This window comes from Natator depressus, chromosome 2 (assembly GCF_965152275.1).
Source record: "Natator depressus isolate rNatDep1 chromosome 2, rNatDep2.hap1, whole genome shotgun sequence".
NCBI classification, from domain to species: domain Eukaryota; kingdom Metazoa; phylum Chordata; order Testudines; family Cheloniidae; genus Natator; species Natator depressus.
The window spans coordinates 80,737,169-80,761,264 of NC_134235.1; the positions used below are offsets into that span (position 1 = coordinate 80,737,169).

At 44.3% G+C, this 24,096-nt stretch overlaps 1 protein-coding gene across 1 annotated transcript in view; it reads right to left on the reverse strand.

The window, feature by feature from the left end:
- GREB1L (GREB1 like retinoic acid receptor coactivator) overlaps nucleotides 1-24,096 on the reverse strand; it is a 231,082-nt gene that overhangs the window by 184,729 nt on the left and 22,257 nt on the right. The window lies entirely within an intron of this gene.

Here is a 24,096-nt window from a genome sequence, read left to right on the forward strand (position 1 = left end):
GGGGCGGGGAGGGGTTTCCATCAAGGAGAAACAAACAGAACTTTCACACCATAGCCTGGCCATTCCTGAAACTGGTTTTCAAAGCTTCTCTGATGCGCACCGCGCCCCTCCTGTACTCTTCTAACCACCCTGGTGTCTGGCTGTGCATAATCAGCGGCCAAGCGATTTGCCTGAACCTCCCACCCTGCCATAAACATCTCTCCCTTACTCTCACAGAGATTGTGGGGTGCACAGCAAGCAGTAATAACAATGGGAATATTGGTTTTGCTGAGGTCTAACTGAGTCAGTAAACTGCACCCGCGCGCTTTTGAACGCCCAAATGCACATTCTACCCCATTCTGCACTTGCTCAGCCTAAAGTTGAACAGCTCCTGACTGCTGTCCAGGGGGCCTGTGTATGGCTTCATGAGCCATGGCATTAAGGGGTAGGCTGGGTCCTCAAGGATAACTATAGGCATTTCAACATCCCCAACGGTTATTTTCTGGTCTGGAAAGTAAGTCCCTTACTGCAGCTGTTGAAACAGACCAGAGTTCCAGAAGATATGAGCATCATGTACCTTTCCCAGCCATCCACGTTGATATTGGTGAAACATCTCTTGTGATCCACCAGTGCTTGCAGCACCACTGAAAAGCACCCCTTGCGGTTTATGTACTCGCTGCCTTGGTGCTCCAGTGCCAAGATAGGGATATGGGTTTTGTCTATCGCCGCGCCACAGTTAGGGAATCCCATGGCAGCAAAGCCATGCACTATGACCTGCACATTTCCCAGAGTCACTACCCTTGATATCAGCAGCTCAGTGATAGCGTTGGCTACTTGCATCACAGCAGCCCCCACAGTAGATTTGGTCACTCCAAATTGATTCATCAGGATATGAATATCAGGAGGGCCAAATCGCACCTGGAGCTGCAGCTAGCAAGAGATGTCAAGAGTAACAAGAAGGGTTTCTTCAGGTATGTTGGCAACAAGAAGAAAGCCAAGGAAAGTGTGGGCCCCTTACTGAATGAGGGAGGCAACCTAGTGACAGAGGATGTGGAAAAAGCTAATGTACTCAATGCTTTTTTTGCCTCTGTTTTCACTAACAAGGTCAGCTCCCAGACTGCTGCGCTGGGCATCACAGAATGGGGAAGAGATGGCCAGCCCTCTGTGGAGATAGAGGTGGTTAGGGACTATTTAGAAAAGCTGGATGTGCACAAGTCCATGGGGCCGGACGAGTTGCATCCGAGAGTGCTGAAGGAATTGGCGGCTGTGATTGCAGAGCCCTTGGCCATTATCTTTGAAAACTCGTGGCGAACGGGGGAAGTCCCGGATGACTGGAAAAAGGCTAATGTAGTGCCAATCTTTAAAAAAGGGAAGAAGGAGGATCCTGGGAACTACAGGCCAGTCAGCCTCACCTCAGTCCCTGGAAAAATCATGGAGCAGGTCCTCAAAGAATCAATCCTGAAGCACTTACATGAGAGGAAAGTGATCAGGAACAGTCAGCATGGATTCACCAAGGGAAGGTCATGCCTGACTAATATAATCGCCTTTTATGATGAGATTACTGGTTCTGTGGATGAAGGGAAAGCAGTGGATGTACTGTTTCTTGACTTTAGCAAAGCTTTTGACACGGTCTCCCACAGTATTCTTGTCAGCAAGTTAAGGAAGTATGGGCTGGATGAATGCACTATAAGGTGGGTAGAAAGCTGGCTAGATTGTCGGGCTCAACGGGTAGTGATCAATGGCTCCATGTCTAGTTGGCAGCCGGTGTCAAGTGGAGTGCCCCAGGGGTCGGTCCTGGGGCCGGTTTTGTTCAATATCTTCATAAATGATCTGGAGGATGGTGTGGATTGCACTCTCAGCAAATTTGCGGATGATACTAAACTGGGAGGAGTGGTAGATACGCTGGAGGGGAGGGATAGGATACAGAAGGACCTAGACAAATTGGAGGATTGGGCCAAAAGAAATCTGATGAGGTTCAATAAGGATAAGTGCAGGGTCCTGCACTTAGGATGGAAGAATCCAATGCACCGCTACAGACTAGGGACCGAATGGCTAGGCAGCAGTTCTGCAGAAAAGGACCTAGGGGTGACAGTGGACGAGAAGCTGGATATGAGTCAACAGTGTGCCCTTGTTGCCAAGAAGGCCAATGGCATTTTGGGAAGTATAAGTAGGGGCATAGCGAGCAGATCGAGGGACGTGATCGTTCCCCTCTATTCGACACTGGTGAGGCCTCATCTGGAGTACTGTGTCCAGTTTTGGGCCCCACACTACAAGAAGGATGTGGATAAATTGGAGAGAGTCCAGCGAAGGGCAACAAAAATGATTAGGGGTCTAGAGCACATGACTTATGAGGAGAGGCTGAGGGAGCTGGGATTGTTTAGTCTGCAGAAGAGAAGAATGAGGGGGGATTTGATAGCTGCTTTCAACTACCTGAAAGGGGGTTCCAAAGAGGATGGCTCTAGACTGTTCTCAATGGTAGCAGATGACAGAACGAGGAGTAATGGTCTCAAGTTGCAATGGGGGAGGTTTAGATTGGATATTAGGAAAAACTTTTTCACTAAGAGGGTGGTGAAACACTGGAATGCGTTACCTAGGGAGGTGGTAGAATCTCCTTCCTTAAAGATTTTTAAGGTCAGGCTTGACAAAGCCCTGGCTGGGATGATTTAACTGGGAATTGGTCCTGCTTCGAGCAGGGGGTTGGACTAGATGACCTTCTGGGGTCCCTTCCAACCCTGATATTCTATGATTCTATGATTCCCGACTGACCGGTAGCTGTCTGGCGCTGCAAGCTTCCACAGGGCTATCGTCACTCGCTTCTCAACTGTGAGGGCTGCTCTTATCTTGGTATTCTTGCTTTCCCCTGCCCTGAAGCGCAAGTCACAAAGTTCCATGAAAGTGCCCTTACACATGCGAAAGTTTTGCAGCCACTGGGAATCGTCCCAGACCTGCAACACTATGCGGTCCCACCACTCTGTGCTTTAGAGACTAACAAATTTATTTGAGCATAAGCTTTCGTGAGCTCACTTCATCGGATGCATTCAGTGCATTCACTGAATGCATCTGATGAAGTTAGCTCACAAAAGCTTATGCTCAAATAAATTTGTTAGTCTCTAAGGTGCCACAAGTACTCCTTTTCTTTTTGCGAATACAGACGAACATGGCTGCTACTCTGAAACCTGTCACTCTGTGCTTGTTTCCTGGGCCTAGAATCGGCGTTCCACACCATGAACCTGCCCAACTGACACCATGATGTGCACATTGCAGGGACCCGTACTTTGTGAGAAGTCTATGTCCATGTCCTCATTACTCTCATCACTGTGCTGCAGTCGCCTCCTCCTCGCCTGGTTTTGCTTTTCTTGCAGGTTATGGTTCTCTATATCCTGCTGGATAACGCTCACGGTGTTTATAGTGCTCATAATTGCCATGGTAATCTGAGTGGGCTCCATGTTCCCAGTGCTATGGCGTCTGCGCTGAAAAAAGGCACAAACGATTGTCTGCCATTGCTCTGATGGAGGGAGGGGCGACTGACAACATGGCTTACAGGGAATTAAAATCAGCAAAGGAGGTGGCTTTGCATCAAGGAGAAACAGAATGGCCCCCTCAAGAATAGAACTCAAAACCCTGGGTTTAGCAGGCCGTTGATTTCATGGAGGGAAGAAGGGAGGAGAAAATGAATACAAAACAAATCTGGTCTATTTCTTGTTTTGATCCACTTCATCTATCTTTATACATCTTGCTGGCAGCAGACGGTGCAGTACGACTGCTGGCCATCGTCATCTCCTGGGTGCTCGGCAGAAGATGGTGCAGTATGACTGCTGGCCATCATCGTCTCCTGGCTTCTCATTAGAAGATGGTGCAGTAGGACTGCTGGCAGGACTGAATCGCCATGAGACGAAACTTAAAAGGGAAATGACCTGGCTGAGTCACTCCCCTGTTTGCCCAGGCACCCCTGACCGACCTCACCGAGGTCGGCTAAAAGAGCACCCTGGAGTACAGCGACGATGGCTACCAGTCATACTGCACTGTCTGCTGCCAAAAGGCAATCAGCTGCTGCTATGTAGCAATGCAGTACCGCATCTGCCAGCACCCAGGAGACATACGGTGACGGTGAGCTGAGCGGGCTCCATGCTTGCCATGGTATGGCGTCTGCACAGGTAACCCAGGAAAAAAGGCGCAAAACAAATTATCTGCCGTTGCTTTCATGGCGGGAGGGAAGAGGGTGCCTGACGATATGTACCCAGAACCACTCGCGACAATGTTTTTGCCCCATCAGGCATTGAGATTTCTACCCAGAATTCAAATGGGCGGCGAAGACTGCGGGAACCGTGGGATAGCTACCCACAGTGCAATGCTCCGGAAGTCGATGGTTGCCTTGGTACTGTGGACGCACTCCGCCGACTAAATGCTGACTAAATGCACTTAGAGCATTTGTGTGGGGACACACACAATCGACTGTATAAAAATGCTTTCTACAAAACAGACTTCTATAAATTCGACCTAATTTCATAGTGTAGACATAGCTTTAGTGGGGTCTACTTCTTTGCAGCTGCTCCATGCAGCGGTGAGGCCTGCAACTGTCTCCCTCTCAGCTGACCTGTCTCTATGGCAGCAGTCTCTGTGGCAGAGCTTTCCCTCCTCTTATTCACCACCCCTTCCAGTGGTAGGTTTTCCTTTTTTAAGCTCCCCCGACTCCAGGCAGGACAAGTCTTACAGGTGCACCTCACTAGTGCTGAACAGGCCCACCAGAGTGAGGGTGTGCCCCTTCACCAGTCAACTAGGCAATGCTCAGGTGAGCTATATAGTAGATAAAGATCCAAAGCTTAAAACATGAAAAGAACATTTTCACTGGCTTTTGAACTTGAATAGTCAAGATGACCCAGCTGACCTTGAGACTATCAGCTGCAAAGGCAACAACAAAGAAGGACAGGTATTGCAAGCAGAAATTGAATCCACAGTCAGGTCCCTGAGAAACAAGGCAGTTGGTTCAGATGGTATAACACATGAAGTGTTAGAACACAGCAGAAGAGACTCTGTCATGCTCCTTTGCAAACTAACCTCATTTGGAAGAAGAGTGAAGTCCCTGAAGACTGGCAATACTCAATTATTGTACCTCTCTTTTAGAGCAATGATCTCACAGACTGCGACAATTACATAGGAATAAGTCTTATAAGCATTCGTAGCAAGGTGTTCTGCAGAGTGATTCTGAGCCAAATGAAAGAAAGCCGAGGAAATCTTACCGTAGATCAGAGATTTGTTTTTAGTCAAATCTTAGAGAGAGACAGAGTTCAACAAACCCATTTTGCACATTTGTAGACTTTTGTTGAACATTCAACTCTGTTAGCAAGGAGGCTTTGTGGAAAGTACCCAAGTGATATGATTTTAGCAGCAAGTTGATTCAAATTCTGCAGAGACTGGACAGCATAGCTTGGCATGCAGCGTGAGTCAGCAGTGAGCTGGAAGAGTGGTTTGTAGTGAAAAATGATCTCAAACAGTCCATACTCAGTCCAATCCTTTTTTCTCTATATATATATACTTAGAAAACATCTTGTCCAACTCCCTTAGTAAAACTGGTGGAGGCTGCAGGACATCAGGGCAAATTATCAATCACTTTGACTTTGCAAACCATATCATAATGATAATTTTATGAAGGAATACAACAAAGAAGCAGCAACTAACCTGTACACAACAGCCAGAAAATGGGGAGTAGAAATAAATGAACAGAAGACCAACTAAAGGGAACATTTAAAAAAAAAAACACCTTGAAACACCTTGAAACGGGCTAAACTTTTCACTAACGATTTGGACCAGGGGTTCTCATACTTCATTGCACCGCGGCCCCCTTCTGACAACAAAAATTACTACAGAACCCTAGGAGGGGGGGGACCGAAGCCTGAGCCCACGCAAGCCCTGCAACTCTGGGGGAGGGGGAAGAGCCACGGCCCCACCTCCCCAGGCAGGGGACCTGTAACGTGAGCTCTGCCACTCAGGACTGAAGCCCTCAGGCTTGGGCTTTGGCCCTGGGCCCCAGGAAGTCTAAGCCAGCCCTAGTGACCCATTAAAACAGGGTCCTGACCCACTCTGGGGTCCCGACCCAAAGTTTGAGAACCACTGGTTTAGACATTGAACATATAGACTGTTTCTGTTACTTGGGTACATTGTAACATAAGAGCCACTATGAAGATGACTTTGACAAGTGACATCAGTAGAAAACAAAGCGCAGCACATGACTACAGTCATCAAAAGACACCAACCAATCCAGTTTAGCCATGCTGCTATAATGACTCCAAGCCAACTGCCTAAAATTGTTCTCTATGGAAGAGTGCATGGAGAGAGAGACCTTGGATGTCCAAAGAGAAACCATCCAGACAACACCCGAACAGGCTCATATATTCGCTCAAAACAGATGTGGATGGAATCTGCTCATAACTTCAACCCTATGCAAACTTGACATTGGAAAAGGAGATTGATGATGAATATCATGAAAATTATAGATAAAGCAATAATATATTAAATGCACTGATCAATGGATGCAATGTAATATCTGGTCTAAAAGAGAACAGCCATTCTTGAGATACTTACATGGTTACACTTGATTTGTCAATTTAATAGAAGAGTTCACTCCAAGCTGAAGTTTGGCAAATAACCTTTCAACACAAGAAGTGTTTATTGTCACCAATTTTCTAAACAATAATCATTGCCCACATCCCCCCCAACCGAGTTCCCACTGCACCCCCAACCCAGCGGGGCTGGCCGGGAGCCCCGGACCCCTACTGCTCGAGACCAGGCAGCTGCCCTGGAGTTTGCGGGACTGGCCAGCCTTGACTCCAGACCCTCGCCACATGGACCCCATTGGGCCAGTCAGCCAGGAACCAGTCGACCTTTAGCACACAGCTGAGCTGGGCCACAGCTGTGGGCTAATTGAGCCACTGGTTGAGAACCACTGATCTAGCCGCTTCAGAGGGAGCAAACAGAACAGGGCAATTAGAAAGTGATTCACCCCCTGTCATCCAGCTTCTGGCAGTCAGAGGTTTCAGGACACCTGGAAAATGGCTTTGCAGTCCTGATCATTTTGGCTAATAGCCACTGATGGATCTATCCTCCATGAACTTACCTAATTCTTTTTTGAACCCAGTTATACTTTTGGCCTTCACAATATCCCATGGTAATGAGCTCCACAGGTTGACTGTATGTTGTGTGAAGAAGTACTTCCTTTAGTTTGTTTTAAACCTTCTGCCTATTAATTTCATCAGGTGACCCCTAGTTCTTATATTATGTGAAGGAATAAACAACACTTCCCGATTCACTTTCTCCACACCATTCATGATTTTATAGACCTCTATCATATTGCCCACTAGTCACCTCTATTCCAAGCGGAACAGTCCCAGTCTTTTTAATGTCTCCTCACAGACAGCTGTAGCGGGACAGGAGCTAGTGAGCAGAGCTGTAAACAGGGGAGTTTCAGTGGGAGTTTGTATTGTGGTGCTTGTTTGGGGTTTGTTTTTGCTGTGGGTGGTGGTGTTTTGGTGTGGTTTGTGTTTCCCAGATTAACAGGATTTAGGTGGGAAGGCTATGAGAGATAAGGAGGCAACAGTGGGAGTGACCCATGTAGTGGAAGACACAATGAAGATGACTGGATGTGGAAGCTGCGGTATGTACACGATCCTGGAGGGGGTACCTGGTAAGAGTTTTGTGTGCATGAAATGCTGTCTGACAGAGCTGATGGGGAAAAGATCTGAGGTTTGGAGATGCAGGTGGAAAGACTGGTTGAGTTTAGAAAGGGGTTCGAGCAGCTTATGGAGCAAAGACATGAGGTATCTGAAGGGAAAAGCTCAGACTTGCAGATGGAAGCAGGACTGAGGAATTCTGAGGGGAGACTGGGTGAGGAAAGTGGTCAGTGGAAGCATGTGACTAAAAGAACCAGGCAGAGGAGAAGACAGGCTAGTGAAGGAGAAATAGAGCTTAAGAACAGGTTTGCAGAGCTGGAAAATGAAGAAGGGGCTCAGCAGGTAGTCACTGAAGGTGGAAGGACAAGGAAGAAGAGAAGAGCGGCTAGTCCGATAGGAAAAGGGGAAGAGTCAATGGAGACTACACCAAATGAGAGCCCCAGGAGGATACAGGATGGGTTGAAGAGAATTACAAGGGAGAATAGGAACGGAAAGAACTTGCAACCAGAGGGAACAGGGGATAGACTGGAGAATAGCACCGTCACCAGGAAAAGGCAGGTCTATGGGATCGGGGACTCTTTACTGAGAAGAATAGACAGGCCTGTAACCAGAGCTGATCTAGAGAATAGAAGGGTGTGCTGTCTTCCAGGTGCTAAGATACGGGATGTAGACCTGAGGTTGAAAAGGATCCTAAAGGGAGCGGGAGAGAATCCCCTAATTATCCTTCATGTGGGAACAAATTACATGGCTAGATTCTCACTGGAACGTATGAAGGGAGACTATACTAGGCTGGGGAAGCCACTTAAGGAAATCGAGGCTCAGGTGATCTTTAGTGGGATTCTGCCTATTCCTAGAGAAGGGCAACAAAGGTGTGACAAGATTATGACTATCAACAGATGGCTTAGGCAGTGGTGCTATAAGGAGGGCTTTGGGATGTATCGCCACTGGGAGGTATTCATGGACAGAGGACAGTTCTCTTGGAATGGACTTCATCTGAGTAGAGAAGGAAATAGACTTCTAGGATGGAGACTGGCACAACTGATTAAGAGAGCTTTAAACTAGGAATTTGGGGGAGATGGTTGGGAGATGTCCAGGTAATCTCCACGCCGGATTTTAGCATTGAGAAGGAAGAAAACCAAGAAAGAAAGGATACAGCCGTGGGTAGGAGAATGTATATAAGGAGGAAGGACACTGTGGATACCAGTCTAATAGGTTATACTGGCTGTAGAATGACTGTGCCTAATAGGGTACAGAATGTGAGAGAGGCCAAACAGCAAAAATTAAGATGTTTGTACACCAATGCGAGGAGCCTAGGTAACAAAATGGAGGAACTAGAGCTACTGGTGCAGGAAGTGAAACCAGATTGTAGGGAACCAGGGTGGCTCCCCTCCGAACCAGAGGGTGAAGAGCCACCCTTTCAGCCTGAGTGGGCGGGGCAAGGCCAAGCTTCCGCCAATCCCCGGAAGGGGAAGGGTGGGACAGGAAGTACAAAGGGCAGGGCCCTCTGCCCAGTGAAGAGAGCACCAGGGAGGGAGACAGACACAGGCTGCTCCCTCATGATCCTGCTGCTGACCCAGGAGAAGCCCTGGGAAAGGAGGAGCCTGACCGGGAGGAAGGCCTGTGGCAACCACGGCTGCCAGCCGCTGAATACCCAGAGGACCTGGAGGGGCCTGACTGCAGCCCGGGCCAGCGTGAGTGGCCCACAGCGGAATACCCGGACGAGATGGAGGGACCGGAGCTGCCCGCAGCGGAATACCCGGACAAGATGGAGGGACCGGAGCTGCCCGCAGGGAATACCCGGAGGAGATGGAGGGACCGGAGTGACCCGCCTGAGAGATGGGGTAGGAAGTAGCCCAGGGGCCGAACTACACCGTGGGGTGGGTGTGTTTGGTCAGCGGGCGCGGACGGCCCCGCTGACCCAGCGGCGGGACTTTCGCCTCCCGCCACTGTCAGGGCCCTGGGCTGGAACGCAGTGGAGTTGGGTGGGCCTGCGTTCCCCTACCCCGGCGCTCCCCTGCCTGAGGGGCGCACCACTGACTCTTGCCGGCGCTCCCCTGCCTGAGGGGCGCGCCACTGACTCCGGCCGGCACACCGTCCCTGCTAATTCCTCAACGCCCGGAAGGTGTGGCTGAGGCCTGCCACAGAGACCATAGCTCTCCATCACCCCTAGGGGCTCGGAGGACCGACCAACACCTGTCACACAGATATTATAGGGATAACAGAAACATGGTGGAATGGTAGTCATGACTGGACTACAGCTATTGAAGGGTATGTGCTGTTTAGGAAAGACAAAAATAAAGGTAAAGGTGGTGGAGTAGCATCGTATATCAATGATGAGGTAGAATGTAAAGAAATAAGAAGCAATGGAATGGATAAGACAGAGTCTGTCTGGGCAAAAATTACATCGGGGAAAAAAACTGAGAGCCTCCCCTGGGATAGTGCTTGGGATGTGTTATAGACCGCTGGGATCTAAATGGGATATGGATAGAGCCTTCTTTAATGTTTTTAATGAAGTAAATACTAATGGAAACTGCGTGATCATGGGAGACTTTAACTTCCCAGATATAGACTGGAGGACAAGTGCTAGTAATAATAATAGGGCTCAGATTTTCCTAGATGCGATAGCTGATGGATTTCTTCACCAAGTAGTTGCTGAACCGACTAGAGGGGATGCCATTTTAGATTTGGTTTTGGTGAGTAGTGAGGACCTCATAGAAGAAATGGTTGAAGGGGAGAATCTTGGTTCAAGTGATCATGAGCTAATTCAGTTCAAACTGAATGGAAGGATTAACAAAAATAAATCTGCAACTAGGGTTTTTGATTTCAAAAGGGCTGACTTTCAAAAATTAAGGAAGTTAGTTAGGGAAGTGGATCGGACTGAAGAACTTATGGATCTAAAGGCAGAGGAGGCCTGGGATTACTTTAAAATCAAAGCTGCAGAAGCTATCGGAAGCCTGCATCCCAAGAAAGGGGAAAAAATTTATAGGCAGGAGTTGTAAACCAAGCTGGATAAGCAAGCATCTCAGAGAGGTGATTAAGAAAAAGCAGAAAGCATACAGGGAGTGGAAGATGGAAGGGATCAGCAAGGAAAGCTACCTTATTGAGGTCAGAACATGTAGGGATAAAGTGAGACAGGCTAAAAGTCAAGTAGAGTTGGACCTTGCAAAGGGAATTAAAACCAATAGCCATATAAATAAGAAGAAAACAAAGAAAGAAGAAGTGGGACCGCTGAACACTGAGGATGGAGTGGAGATCAAGGATAATCTAGGCATGGCCCAATATCTAAACAAATACTTTGCCTCAGTCTTTAATAAGGCTAAAGAGGATCTTAGAGATAATGGTAGCATGACAAATGGGAATGAGGATATGGAGGTAGATATTACCATATTTGCGGTAGAAGCGAAACTCGAACAGCTTAACGGGACTAAATCGGGGGGCCCAGATAATCTTCATCCAAGAATATTAGAGGAATTTGCACATGAAATTGCAAGCCCATTAGCAAGCATTTTTAATGAATCTGTAAACTCAGGGATTGTACCGTATGACAGGAGAATTGCTAACATAGTTCTTATTTTTAAGGGGAAAAAAAACGTGATCCGGGTAACTACAGGCCTGTTAGTTTGACACCTGTAGTATGCAAGGTCTTGGAAAAAATTTTGAAGGAGAAAGTAGTTAAGGACACTGAGGTCAATTCGTAAATGGAACAAAATACAACATGGTTTTACAAAAGGTAGATTGTGCCAAACCAACCTGATCTCCTTCTTTGAGAAAGTAACAGATTTTTTAGACAAAGGAAACGCAGTGGATCTAATTTACCTAGATTTCAGTAAGGCTTTGATACGGTGCCACATAGGGAATTATTAGTTAAATTGGAAAAGATGGGGATCAATATGAAAATTGAAAGGTGGATAAGGAATTGGTTAAAAGGGAGACTACAGCGGGTCATACTGAAAGGTGAAGTGTCAGGCTGGAGGGAGGTTACCAGTGGAGTTCCTCAGGGATCAGTTTTGGGACCAATCTTTTTATTACTGACCTCAGCACAAAAAGTGGGAGCGTGCTAATAAAGTTTGCGGATGATACAAAGCTGGGAGGTATTGCCAATTTAGAGAGAGACTGGGATATCATACAGGAAGATTTGGATGACCTTGTAAACTGGAGTAATAGTAATAGGATGAAATTTAATAGTGAGAAGTGTAAGGTTATGCATTTAGGGATTAATAACAAGAATTTTAGTTATAAACTGGGGACGCATCAATTAGAAGTAACGGAGGAGGAGAAGGACCTTGGAGTATTGGTTGATCATAGGATGACTATGAGCTGCCAATGTGATGTGGCCGTGAAAAAAGCTAATGCGGTCTTGGGATGCATCAGGCAAGGTATTTCCGGCAGAGATAAGGAGGTGTTAGTACCGTTATACAAGGCGCTGGTGAGACCTCACCTGGAATACTGTGTGCAGTTCTGGTCTCCCATGTTTAAGAAGAATGAGTTCAAACTGGAACAGGTACAGAGAATGGCTACTAGGATGATCCGAGGAATGGAAAACCTGTCTTATGAAAGGAGACTCAAGGAGCTTGGCTTGTTTAGCCTAACTAAAAGAAGGCTGAGGGGAGATATGATTGCTCTCTATTAATATATCAGAGGGATAAATACCGGAGAGGAATTATTTAAGCTCGGTACCAATGTGGACACAAGAACAAATGGATATAAACTGGTCTTTGGGAAGTTTAGACTTGAAATTAGACAAAGGTTTCTAACCATCAGAGCAGTGAAGTTTTGGAATAGCCTTCCAAGGGAAGCAGTGGGGGCAAAAGACCTAGCTGGCTTCAAGATTAGACTCTATAAGTTTATGGAGGAGATGGTATGATGGGATAACATGATTTTTGGCAATTAATTGATCTTTAAATATTCATGGTAAATAGGCCCAATGGCCTGTGATGGAACGTTCGATGGGGTGGGATCTGAGTTACGACAGAAAATTCTTTCCTGGGTATCTGGCAGGTGAATCTCGCCCATATGCTCAGGGTTTAACTGATCACCATATTTGGAGTCGGGAAGGAATTTTCCTCCAGGGCAGATTGGAAGAGGCCCTGGAGGTTTTTCGCCTTCCTCTGTAGCATGGGGCACGGGTCACTTGCTGGAGGATTCTCTGCTCCTTGGAGTCTTTAAACCACGATTTGAGGACTTCAATAGCTCAGACATAGGTGAGAGGTTTATTGCAGGAGTGGGTGGGTGAGATTCTGTGGCCTGCGTTGTGCAGGAGGTCGGACTAGAGGATCATAATGGTCCCTTCTGACCTTAATATCTATGAATCTATATGGAAGCTGTTCCATACCCCAATCATTTTCACTGTCCTTTTCTGCACCTTTTCCAAGTCTAATATCTTTTTTTTTTAGATGAAATGACCAAGAATTGCATGAATTATTCAAGGTGTAGGCATACCACAGATTTTTATAGTGGCATTATGATATTTTCCGTTTTATCATCTATCCCTTCTTTCCTAATGGTTCCTAACATTCTGCTAGCTTTCTTTTCTGAAGCTGAACATTGAGCAGATGTTTTCAGAGAACTATCCACAACTCCAAGATCTTTCTAGAGTGATAACAGCTAATTTAGACCCCATCATTTTGTATGTATAGTAGGGAGTAGGTTTTCCAATGTGCATTATTTTGCACATACCAACATTAAATTTCACCTGCATTCTCTCATCTAGTCTAGTTTTGTGAGATACCTTTGTAATTCGTTACAGTCAGCTCTGGACTTAACTATCTTGAGTAATTTTGCATCATCTGCAAATTTTGCCACCTTACTGTCCATCCCCTTTTCCAGATCATTTCTGAATATGGTGAAGAGCATAGGTCCTAGTGCAGATCCTTGTGGGACCCTGCTACTTACCGCTCTTCATTGTGAAAACTGACCATTTGTTCCTATCCTTTGTTTCCTATCTTGTAACCAATTACTGATCCATAAGAGGACCTTCCCTCTTATCCCATGACTACTTACTTTGTGTAAGAGCCTTTGGTGAGGGACCTTGTCAAAGGCTTTATGAAAGTCCAAGTACACTATATCCACCGGATCACCCTTGTCCACATGCTCATTCACTCCCGCAAAGAATTCTAAGAGGCATGATTTCCTTTTACAAAAGCTGAGTTGACTCTTCCTCAAACTATCATGTTCACCTATGTCTGATCATTCTGTTTTTTACTATAGTTTCAATCCATTTGCCTGGTATGAAAGTGAGGCTTACTAGCCTGTAATTGCCAGGATCACCCCTGGAGCCTTTTTTAAAAATAGGCTTTACATTAGCTATCCAAAAGCTGATTTAATGGATAGGTTACATGCCATAGTTAGTAGTTTCATATTTGAGTTCCTTCAGAACTCTGGAGTGAACACCATCTGATCCTGGTGACTTATTACTGTTTAATCAATTTCTTCCCAAGTCTCCTCTATTAGAATAGAATCACAGAATATCAGGGTTGGAAGGGACCTCAGGAGATCATCTAGTCCAACCCCCTGCTCAAAGCAGGACCAATCCCCATTTTTTGCCCCAGATCAACTAAATGGCCCCCTCAAGGATTGAACTCACAACCCTGGGTTTAGCAGGCCAATGCTCAAACCACTGAGCTATCCCTCCCCCCAATAAAACCTCAATCTGGGACAGTTCCTCAGATTTGTCAATCAAAACGAATGGCTGAGGTGTGGGGATATTACCCCACATCCTCTGTAGTGAAGACCACTGCAAATAATTAATTTAGCTTCTCCACAACAGCCTTGTCTTCCTTGAGTGCTCCTTTAGAATTTTGATCTTGCAGTGGCCCGCTGACTGTTTGGCAGGATTTGTATGTGTATGTGTCCCCTTAGGAAGTTGCTCTTCAAATTCTTTCTTGATCTCCTTTACGATACTTTTACATTTGACTTGCCAATATTTATGTTCCTTTCTATTTTCCTCAGTAGGATTTGCTAAAGGATACCTTTTTTATTTCAATCATCTCTTTTACTCTGCTGTTTAGCCATGGTGGAATTTCTTTTATTTTTATTTTTTTGGTCCTCTTACTTTTTTTTTTTTTTTTATTTGCAGTTTACATTTAGTTTGAGCCTCTATTGTGGTGTTTTTAATAAGTCTCCACACAGTGTGCAGGTATTTCATACTTGGGACTATCCTTTTAACTTACGTTTTTAAGTATCTTCCTCATTTATGTGTAGCTCAGTTTCCCTTTTTGGAGTTAAATGCTACTGTGATGGGATTCGTTGCAACTTTCCCCCTACAATAACATGAAATTTAATTAGATTATAGTGATTATTACTGAGTAGTTCATCTATATTCACCTCTTGGACCAGAGCCTGCATTCTATGTAGGACTAAATCAAGAACTGCCTCTCTCTTTCTGGGTTCCAGATTAGCTGTTTCAAGAAGCAGTCATTTAAAGTGTCTAGAAATTTTTTCTCAGCATCCGTTCCTGAGGTGACCTACACCCAGTCAATGAGGATAAATTGAAATACCCCGTTATTATTTTCTGCCTTTGTCGCCTCACTAATTTTCCTGAGCATTTCAGTCACTGACATTTTCCTAGTCAGCGGTCAATAATATATTCCATCCTTTTATTGTTCAAGCATGGAATTTCTATCCATAGAGATTCTGTGGTACGGTTCGATTCATTTAAGATTTCTACTTTATTTGACTCTAGGCTTTCTTGTGCCACTCCCCCACCAATTCGAATTACTCTGTCAATACTATTCATTTTGTACCCTAGTATTACCACACTCCATCAATTATCCCCATTCCACCAAGTTTCTGAGATGCCTTTTATATCAATATCTTCTTTTAACGCCAGGCACTCTAATTTACCCATCTTAGTATTTAGATTTCTAGCATTTGTATATAAGCACTTGTACATTTTGTCAATATTCAGTTGCTTGCCTTCAAGTGTTATAGTTAACTGTCCCTCACTAGCTCCTACTTATGCTTTACCAACTTTTTTCCATAGGTGCTGGAATTAGGGGTGCTCTTGCCCCGCTGGCTTGAAGTTGTTTCCATTATATACAGGGTTTATAGTTTGCTTCAGTAGCTCTCAACACTCCCACTATACAAATTGTTCCAGCACTCCTGCTTCTTTCCTACCTTCTTTATTAGGATACAGAGTTCCCCCTTTAATAAATTCATCCCCAAGGGATGTCTTTGCCTGAAACGTGTGGTCCTCTGCACCTTTCAGTCCTTAATTTAAAAAAATCCTCTACATCCTTTTTGATTTTACATGCCAGCAGTTTAGTTCCATTTTGGTTTAGGTCCCTTCCTGTATACGCCCCTCCTTTGCCCAAAAGGTTCCTCTCTTCCTTATGAATCTAAACCCCTCCTCCCTGCACCATCGTTTCACCCACACATTGAGACTCTGCAGTTCAGCCTGTGTTCCTGGCCCTGCATGTGGAACTGAAAGCATTTCAGAGAATGCTACCATGGAACAGATGCAATGGATTGGCAGAAAACAAAATGGCTGTTGCTACAAACTCAGTAAGTGTCAAAAGTTTTAGGGAGGATTTACATTACTGTATATACTTGTTCATTAGCCTGTTCGTTTATAAGCCAACCCCCAAAGCTGGATAGGTAAAAATAGTAAAAACTGTATGACCCTTTCATAAGCTGACCCTATATTTCAGGGGTTGGCAAACTTTGGCTCCCGGCCCATCAGGGTAAGCCACTGGCAGGTTGGGACGTTTTGTTTACCTGGAGCGTTTGCAGGCATGGAGCCCCTCAGCTCCCTGTGGCTGCGGTTTGCCGTTCCCAGCCAATGGGAGCTGCAGGAAGACTTCCGCAGCTCCCATTGGCTGAGAATGGTGAACCGCAGCCACAGGGATCTGAGGGGCTCCATGCCTGCAAACGCTCCAGGTAAACAAAATGACAATGTATTCAATTCAATGATTTCATAGAGTTTAAAATCATCAAATTTTGGTGTAGACCCATTTATAAGCTGACCCCGCTCTTTGATGCGTCACTTGTTTACCAAAAATATTCAGTTTATGAACGAGTATATACAGTACTTTCATTTTAAAACAAGAAGGAAATGAGAAAATAGTGACTTCTGAGAAAAATTTGTGTAGAATATTGTCTTCAGGATTACCATCCCATTGGAAATATTTGGAGATGGGCGGGGTGTGAAATTCTGGCCTCATTTAAGTCAGTGTCTATAATCCATTACTTAATGTTAACTACAGGATTTCAATCACCTGGAAGAAGTCCTGAATTCTGACATGAAAGAGATGGCCCATTATTGTAAAAGATGGAGACTTACACCTAGTATCAAAAAAGCAGTTTCCAGCTGCTTCCGTCTATACCAAAAAGGCTAGTAAACAGCTCAACATCTCCCTGAATGGACACAGGCTGGACAATAATCCCATCTATCTAGGTCAAGGGTTCGCAACCTGCGGCAGACGTGCCAAAGGCGGCACGTGAGCTGATTTTTAGTGGCACTCTGCTGCCGGCCAGGGTCCCGGCCGCCGGCCCCGCTCAGCCTGCTGTCGGCCCGGGTTCCGTCCATCCAGACCAGCAATGGGCTGAGCGGGGCCAGCGGCCAGGACCCCAGTCTGGCAGCGCAGGTGGCAGCCGGAACCCCAGACCGGCAGCGCGCTGAGCTGCTCAGCCCGCTGTCAGTCTGGGGTTCCAGACACCGGCCCCGGGTTCCAGCCACCAGCCCCGCTCAGCCCACTGCCAGTCTGGGGTTCCATCGGGGGGCCTCTGCAAATGTAAAATATATTACTGGCATGCAAAACCTTAAATTAATGAAGACTTGGCAAACCACTTCTCAAAGGTTGCCAATCCCTGATCCAGGTATTCTACTGGACCATGTCTTGACTTTTAATGAACATCTTACCAAGACCTCACTGACAACAGAAACAACCTGATCAGCAGATTGGCTGGTTCTATCTGGGAAGCTAATATGGAGACATTAATAAACTCTGGATTTGCCTTGTGTTCGCAGAATACTGCTCTCCAATGTGGCTCAGCTCTTTTCACAAAGGACAAGTAGACATTCAGCTGAATGAAACCATGCGTGTAATAGGTAGCACGAAACTGACCAACCTGGCCTGGCTGCCAGTCCTATTCAACATCACCCCTCTTGACGTCAGGTGACAAGTCATCTTGCACAATCTGTTCCTTAAGGTGCAAGACATGCCATGTCTACCCCGTTTACGGAAGTGTTTAATCCACCAAGCCACCATCTCAGCTCAAGGTACCTTGTTTGCACAGTTCCCATAAGGAACCTCAACATCAGATCCAGGTGGCAAGTCAGGTGGCAAGAACAAGCATAGCCAATGCCTACTCGTGACGGAGTCAACAGTCCCACCCCTTGGTTTTGATCTTCCACATCACCTTTGTGTAAAGCTCAAATCACTTTAGATGTGAAGTGATCTCTTGTGCTGCTAATGACTTTAAGTGGGGGCCTCTGTGACTTCTCCTTTGCCACTGTAGCTAGTTACAAGACGTGGGTCACATATTTGCTGGCTGCACCCACTGACAAAGGCTGCCTGGTTCCCTCATTGACTTGCATAATGCCTTTCCCTCAACCATTGAATCATAAAGACATTTAGACTGACACGCTTGACCTATGTAGATGCAATTTTATCTATGTCAAACACATACATGTAAAATCTGTGATACTTTCACTAAAGATAATGCTAGAACATGTACATTTTATAAAATTTCCCTATCTTTTTATTGAGAATATTTTCTAGGAAACCAAAAATCACACATGGTTTAACACCAATCTGTAACATTGTCAATTCACAGATTCATATTTCCAGTGAACTGAGGCCTGCCAAATGGAATGATTGCTATTGACTTCATTCTCAGCAAGATTGGTGTTGTTTATTTAGACTGTAAGCTCTTTAGGGTAGGATCTGTCTTTTAGTATGTGTTTGAACAGTGCCTAGCTCAGTGGGGTCCTGATCCTGGCACTCCCTTCCCATAGCCCCCTGGGTTGCAAACTTCAAGCTGGGCCTCTAAAAGATGCAGCACAGAACCTCAACCAATCTTAATTTATATTAGCTCAGAAAAATATATATTCTTAAGCAATTTTGTAATATGCAGATTAGTGCTCAGTTTCCCTTTCCACGATTTCAAAAGTTGTTACTTTCACAAATGCCAGGTTTGGGGAGGTTTTTGGTGAAGGGGTTAGATACAAGCTAGATTATTTTTTTTGGACCAACTTTGGTTTCTAATTTAAACTCGATTTGTGCCTGGATTGCCCTACATCTTATTTGATCATTAATAGAGCTTCCATTATATTCTATTAAATGTAAAACACCAGAAGACAAATTAATGAAGATTAAATTAGTTTCTCTCTGCTGGTCAGCATTTTGTTTTTGATCGCTGTTACAAGTAGGGTTGTGTGGTGATTTAAATTTGAAGTATCTGCCTCCATTGTACATGCTGACCTAGGTCTGTATACTATACATGTCCACTATAGGTGGACCTGGCAACTACTGTTAAAGATAAGGCTGAAAAATAGTTTCCAGCTTTTGACCTGATTCCACATGCTCAGAGATTAGTCCTGGGGGCATAACGTGCTATTGAGCACACACAGAATTCATGTCCCATGCAGAATTTAGTTTTCTCTGCAGAAAATACTTTCTGCTGGAGAAGTGCTCCAATTATGCCTGTCTCCCTGCTGTGGCACCAGAACAGAGAGCAGCCACTCCCAGGCGGGAGCAGCCCCAGCTGTGGATAGGGAAAAGAAGAGGCTGTGTTCCTCACAGCACTCTGCCCATGGGGCCAGATGAGGAGACACAGGATATGGGGGGATGGACAGTGTGGGGTCACAGAAGAGCTAGTCTGGGGGACAGACTGGAGCAGGGGCTGAATGGAAGGGGGTAGAGGGCCAAATTGGATTGGGGAGGAGAGGTGGCTGAGTGAGGACACAGGGACACATGGGGAGGCTCGTGCAGGGACACATAGGGACAGGGGATGCAGGAACCCATGGCGACAGAAGCAGATGTGCCTGGCTGAATGAGAGAGGCTAAGGGTCAGACAGGGTCTGCATGGGGGAGGCTTCCTAACAATCCCTTCCCCCCCAGTGAAAAAAGAACTGTTCCATACTGCTCCCACCCACACCCAACAACCCTCCAAGTTCACACCCAGGCTTCTTCCCAGCAATTCCCTCTACCTCCACTGCTGTGTTACCACCAGAGTGGATAAAAATCAATTATTTAAAAAAATCAATTTTATTTAAATCATAGGTTTTTTCCCTCAAAGCATTTTATCAAAAAATATCTAAAGATAGATACATTATAGCTCAAGTATATCTCATCATGGAATAGGGATTATAAATTCTAATTCTATAGTATGAGACAAAATATTCATGTAATGTCTAAGAAAAGTTTTGTAAATGAGTTCCAATAGCTCATGGATTAGGTACCCAATCTTATGGGATTCCAGGGGCTTCTGTATAGATTATTTACGTTAATCTTTCTATCTACCCACTGGGACTCAGTGTTCAGTCTAGAAGATACCGTCAAAGATGCTTAGTTTTGCAGGTCTCAAACTGTGGATTTGTGTCTCCAGAGATAACATACTCGTTAACAGCAAAATTGTTTTAAATATATAGAGGTGAGAAATAACAGACCTCAACCCTATTGTCCCTCTGCAAATTTGTGTACACAGAGTCAATCCCTTACCTCTCTCTACAAGTGCAAAGTTTCAAAAAGTTCAGTGAATAGAAGATTGTTGGAGGTGGAATGGATCTGGACAAGGAGAAGAAGTCTGGAGATAAATGTGAGAAGGGAGGGACAGGCAGGAGAAACAGAAATGAAACTGTTTGAGCAGCATATTCCAGAAGTCTTGAGGTCTTTCTGAGTGTAGCCTTCATTGATTTTGAGATCTTCCATACCATTTTCTCACAAAAATGGAAAACCTATAATGGCAGCAGGCCGTAAAAGAGACCCAGTTTGGGACTATTCTAATGAAGTTCCTCTTCCTGTAGGTAAGACAGGCATGCATGCAAAATGCAAACAGTGCAACAAAGAAATGCAAGGCCTGGTTTCCCAAATGAAACATCATGAGAAGTGTTCCTTCTCAGGATGAAGCTGCATTGAAGGTAACGAAAGGAACATGTCTGAACATGCAGGATCTTCAGGTTGGTAAACGTCTTTATTTCATACTTTTTTCTTAAGGACTGCCTGTCTTCCTTCTGAACTATTCTTGAATTCTCATGTTTGAACAAAAAATATAGTTGTTACTCTATGGTACTGTCATTTTAGATGCAGTTGTGATTAAAAAAAATAAATAGTTGACACAGGCAGATCTTCCTTTTACAATTTCACCTTTAAAGTAGTACTGCGTGTCAGTGAATGCAATGAGTAATACTAAATAAGCAGTATGGTATGTGGCAAATTGCTGGCACTACTTTGATGGGTCTCACACTTTCTCTTCTTGGGGAGGGTTCGGGCACCGTTTCTCGCCCCTGAACTGGGGTATTAACTGCCCCATTAGTGACCTAGAGAAGGGGAGTGGAGAGGGAGGGGCCCTAGGGATAGCAGTAAACCGCTTGAACTAGCAGTTCCTTCCCGTAGGCTACTTCCCTCTCCGGCCCTTCAGCTTGTGGGGCTTCCTGCCCTCCCTCTGCACAAACCAGGTGTCCCTTTACCTAGGGTCTTGGTCTTCTTAGCCCACTGCAGCACTTCTCCAAACTCTCCTCTGCTTCAACTCCTCCAAACTGCTCTCTGTTCCAACACCAGTCCACTCTGCTTCAACTCCTTCCCTTGTCTGATTGAAGCAGGGGGGTTTTATCAGGTGACTGGCTTCAGGTGCTCTAATCTATAGCAAACTTTCTTCCCTCTACAGGGAATAAGGCTCCCTTCTAACACTCTCCTGCTGCCCTCTGGCCATGCTGTATCACAGGTAATAATATTTAATTAACTGCATTGACTTATTTTGTTTAGGAGAATCCATCCTCAACATACAGGATTATGAAGACTATCCATCTTCAAGATCACCATCATTTTCTCTAGTTTGTTTCAGTCACATCATGTATGTCACATAGCCACAGTATATCACCTGTAGCAAAAAGGGAAAAAAAATCTCCATCATCCAGAAACAACCATAGATAAGTTTGTGATAAGAACCAGCAGATTACAAAAAGAGGTAATTGATGAGAATTTGTTTATGCAACAAACTCTCCTTTCTGTATTATTGAGAACCCACACTTCTCTAACATGGTTCAGTCATTAAGACCAGGATACAGTCCACCCAACAGAGCAGATGTCTCAGGCAAATTGCTGGATAAAGTGTATGAAAGAGAAATTGAGCAGTGTGCAAAAGGTCTAGAGGGCAAAATTGTTAACCCGAGTCTTGATGGGTGGAGCAATGTCCACAATGACCCTGTTATATGTGCTTGTGTGACAACAGAAGGGAATGTCTTCCTTACAAGAACAAATTGATACATCAGGAAATGCACACACAGCAGAATACTTACAAGAAAGTAGCAGTAAAAGCTATAACAAACTGTGGAAAAAAAAATTCAAATGTCTAGTATGCTGCTTGGACACAGACAATGCTGCAAACGTATCCAAGATAAGAAGAAATTATTTAGAAGAGAGTCCCAAGCGAACAACATACGGTTGCAGTGCTCATTTGATGCACCTCCTACCCAAAGACTTCAGTGTTCCAGAAATAAAGGCTAATGTTGTTGAAATTGCAAAATACTTCCATAACAACCACTTTGCAGCAGCTGCTCTGAAAAAAGTGGGAGGAACCAAGCTAACTCTCCCACAAGACGTGCGATGGAACTCAGCAGTGGACTGTTTTGAGCACTATATCAAGAACTGGCCTAATCTGATGAGTTTGTGAACAAAATCATGAAAAAAATAGATGACACTGTCACAGCCAAAGTTCTCAACATTGGGCTGAAGAGAAATGTTGAACACATGCCGAGTACCCTGAAGCCTATTTCTGTAGCCTTGAACAAAATAAACTTCATAGCAAAGGGTGAACCATTCAAGAAATATGTTTGCTGATGATATTTTAAAGAGTCACACCAGCAAACTGGTGGAAGTCACTTAAGCACTTGGATTCAGAGACTGAAGTGATAATCTCACTTTTAACAGCAGTAGCTTCTTCTGCCGGTGTAGAAAGAATATTTTTTTCCTTTGGACTAATTCATTCCAAATTGAGAAATCGAGCTTTCCTGCTTTTTCAGGTCCCAAATGATTTTCTTTTCCAGATTATGAACAAAAAGGAAAACGAAGGTGAAGACAACTGAGTTAGCTGCAGAAGCCAATATTTTAAGTTTCTCATGTTGACCTGGCTGACATAGTCGATCTTATTTTTGTTTTTTAAATATTTCATTTAACTATTTTAGTTAAACAATTTTAACAAAAACAAACCTGATTTTAAAAAAACTAGAATGTTTAACTAAATTCAAAAATTCATATGCTTGTTTTGTTAAAATACTGTATGTTTGCTGTTGAAGAAAAAAATCCAAAATACATAACATTGTTGTTTTAGTTAAATAAAGCAATTTAAATGTCTGTCTGGTAATGTTCTCCTCCTAATACAGTATGGCAAGAAAATCCTCCAAATATTAATGATTAACCTGTTAAAATGGAGATAGTTCACCTCCCATTGACTTCATAAATATCTGCTTCAATTACCTTTGGTAAATGAAATAACCAAACAATCATTCATTTTCTGATATAGCTCTAAAACTAATCTGAAAAGTTGTCAAAATAAATCACTTTAAAAATGTATAGTGTGTACCTTCTAAAAATGAAACCTACATCTCTCTCTGAGTTGTGAAGAATATGTATTAATGTTATAACAACTAACAAGAATGCACTTTTATGTAGAAATCCATGATTAAATTGAGTCTTCCTGACTTGTGATTTAAATCAAATTGATTTAAATCACATCCACCCTGGTTACTACTGATTCCCCAAGCCTGTGCACTGCTTCTGAGCGCTGCAGGACATTTCTGTATTGTCGTTTCAATGAATTATTATTCAAAGTTCTGTATTAATATGCCTACTAAGGAACCTATTTGTCAAAAAACATTTCTTGAATCTTTTTTATTGTCTGTATCAGGGCTTTGGAGCTGTGCTCTGGCTCCACTCCAGCTCCATGCAAAAACAAGGAGCTCCCCTGCTCCGTGGGCTCCACTCCAAAGCCCTGGTCTGTATTGTTACAGGCATACTTGCCGACAGGTATTTTGAAATAAATTATCAAAATAATTGAAACTGGTATGATTATATTGTTATTTTGACAAAAAATATGAAGAATTTTTAAAATATCATGTGCTGAATTTTTAATTTTTGGCACAGAATTCTCCCAGGAGTAAGATTTCCCTTTAGGATCAAAATTTTCCATGAGATGTCTTTGTCTGATGGATTATTTTAAAGAGTTGGAGCAAAATATCCAGGCCACTTTTGAACTATAAGAATTAAAACAAATTTATATTGTAAAAAAGGTATTC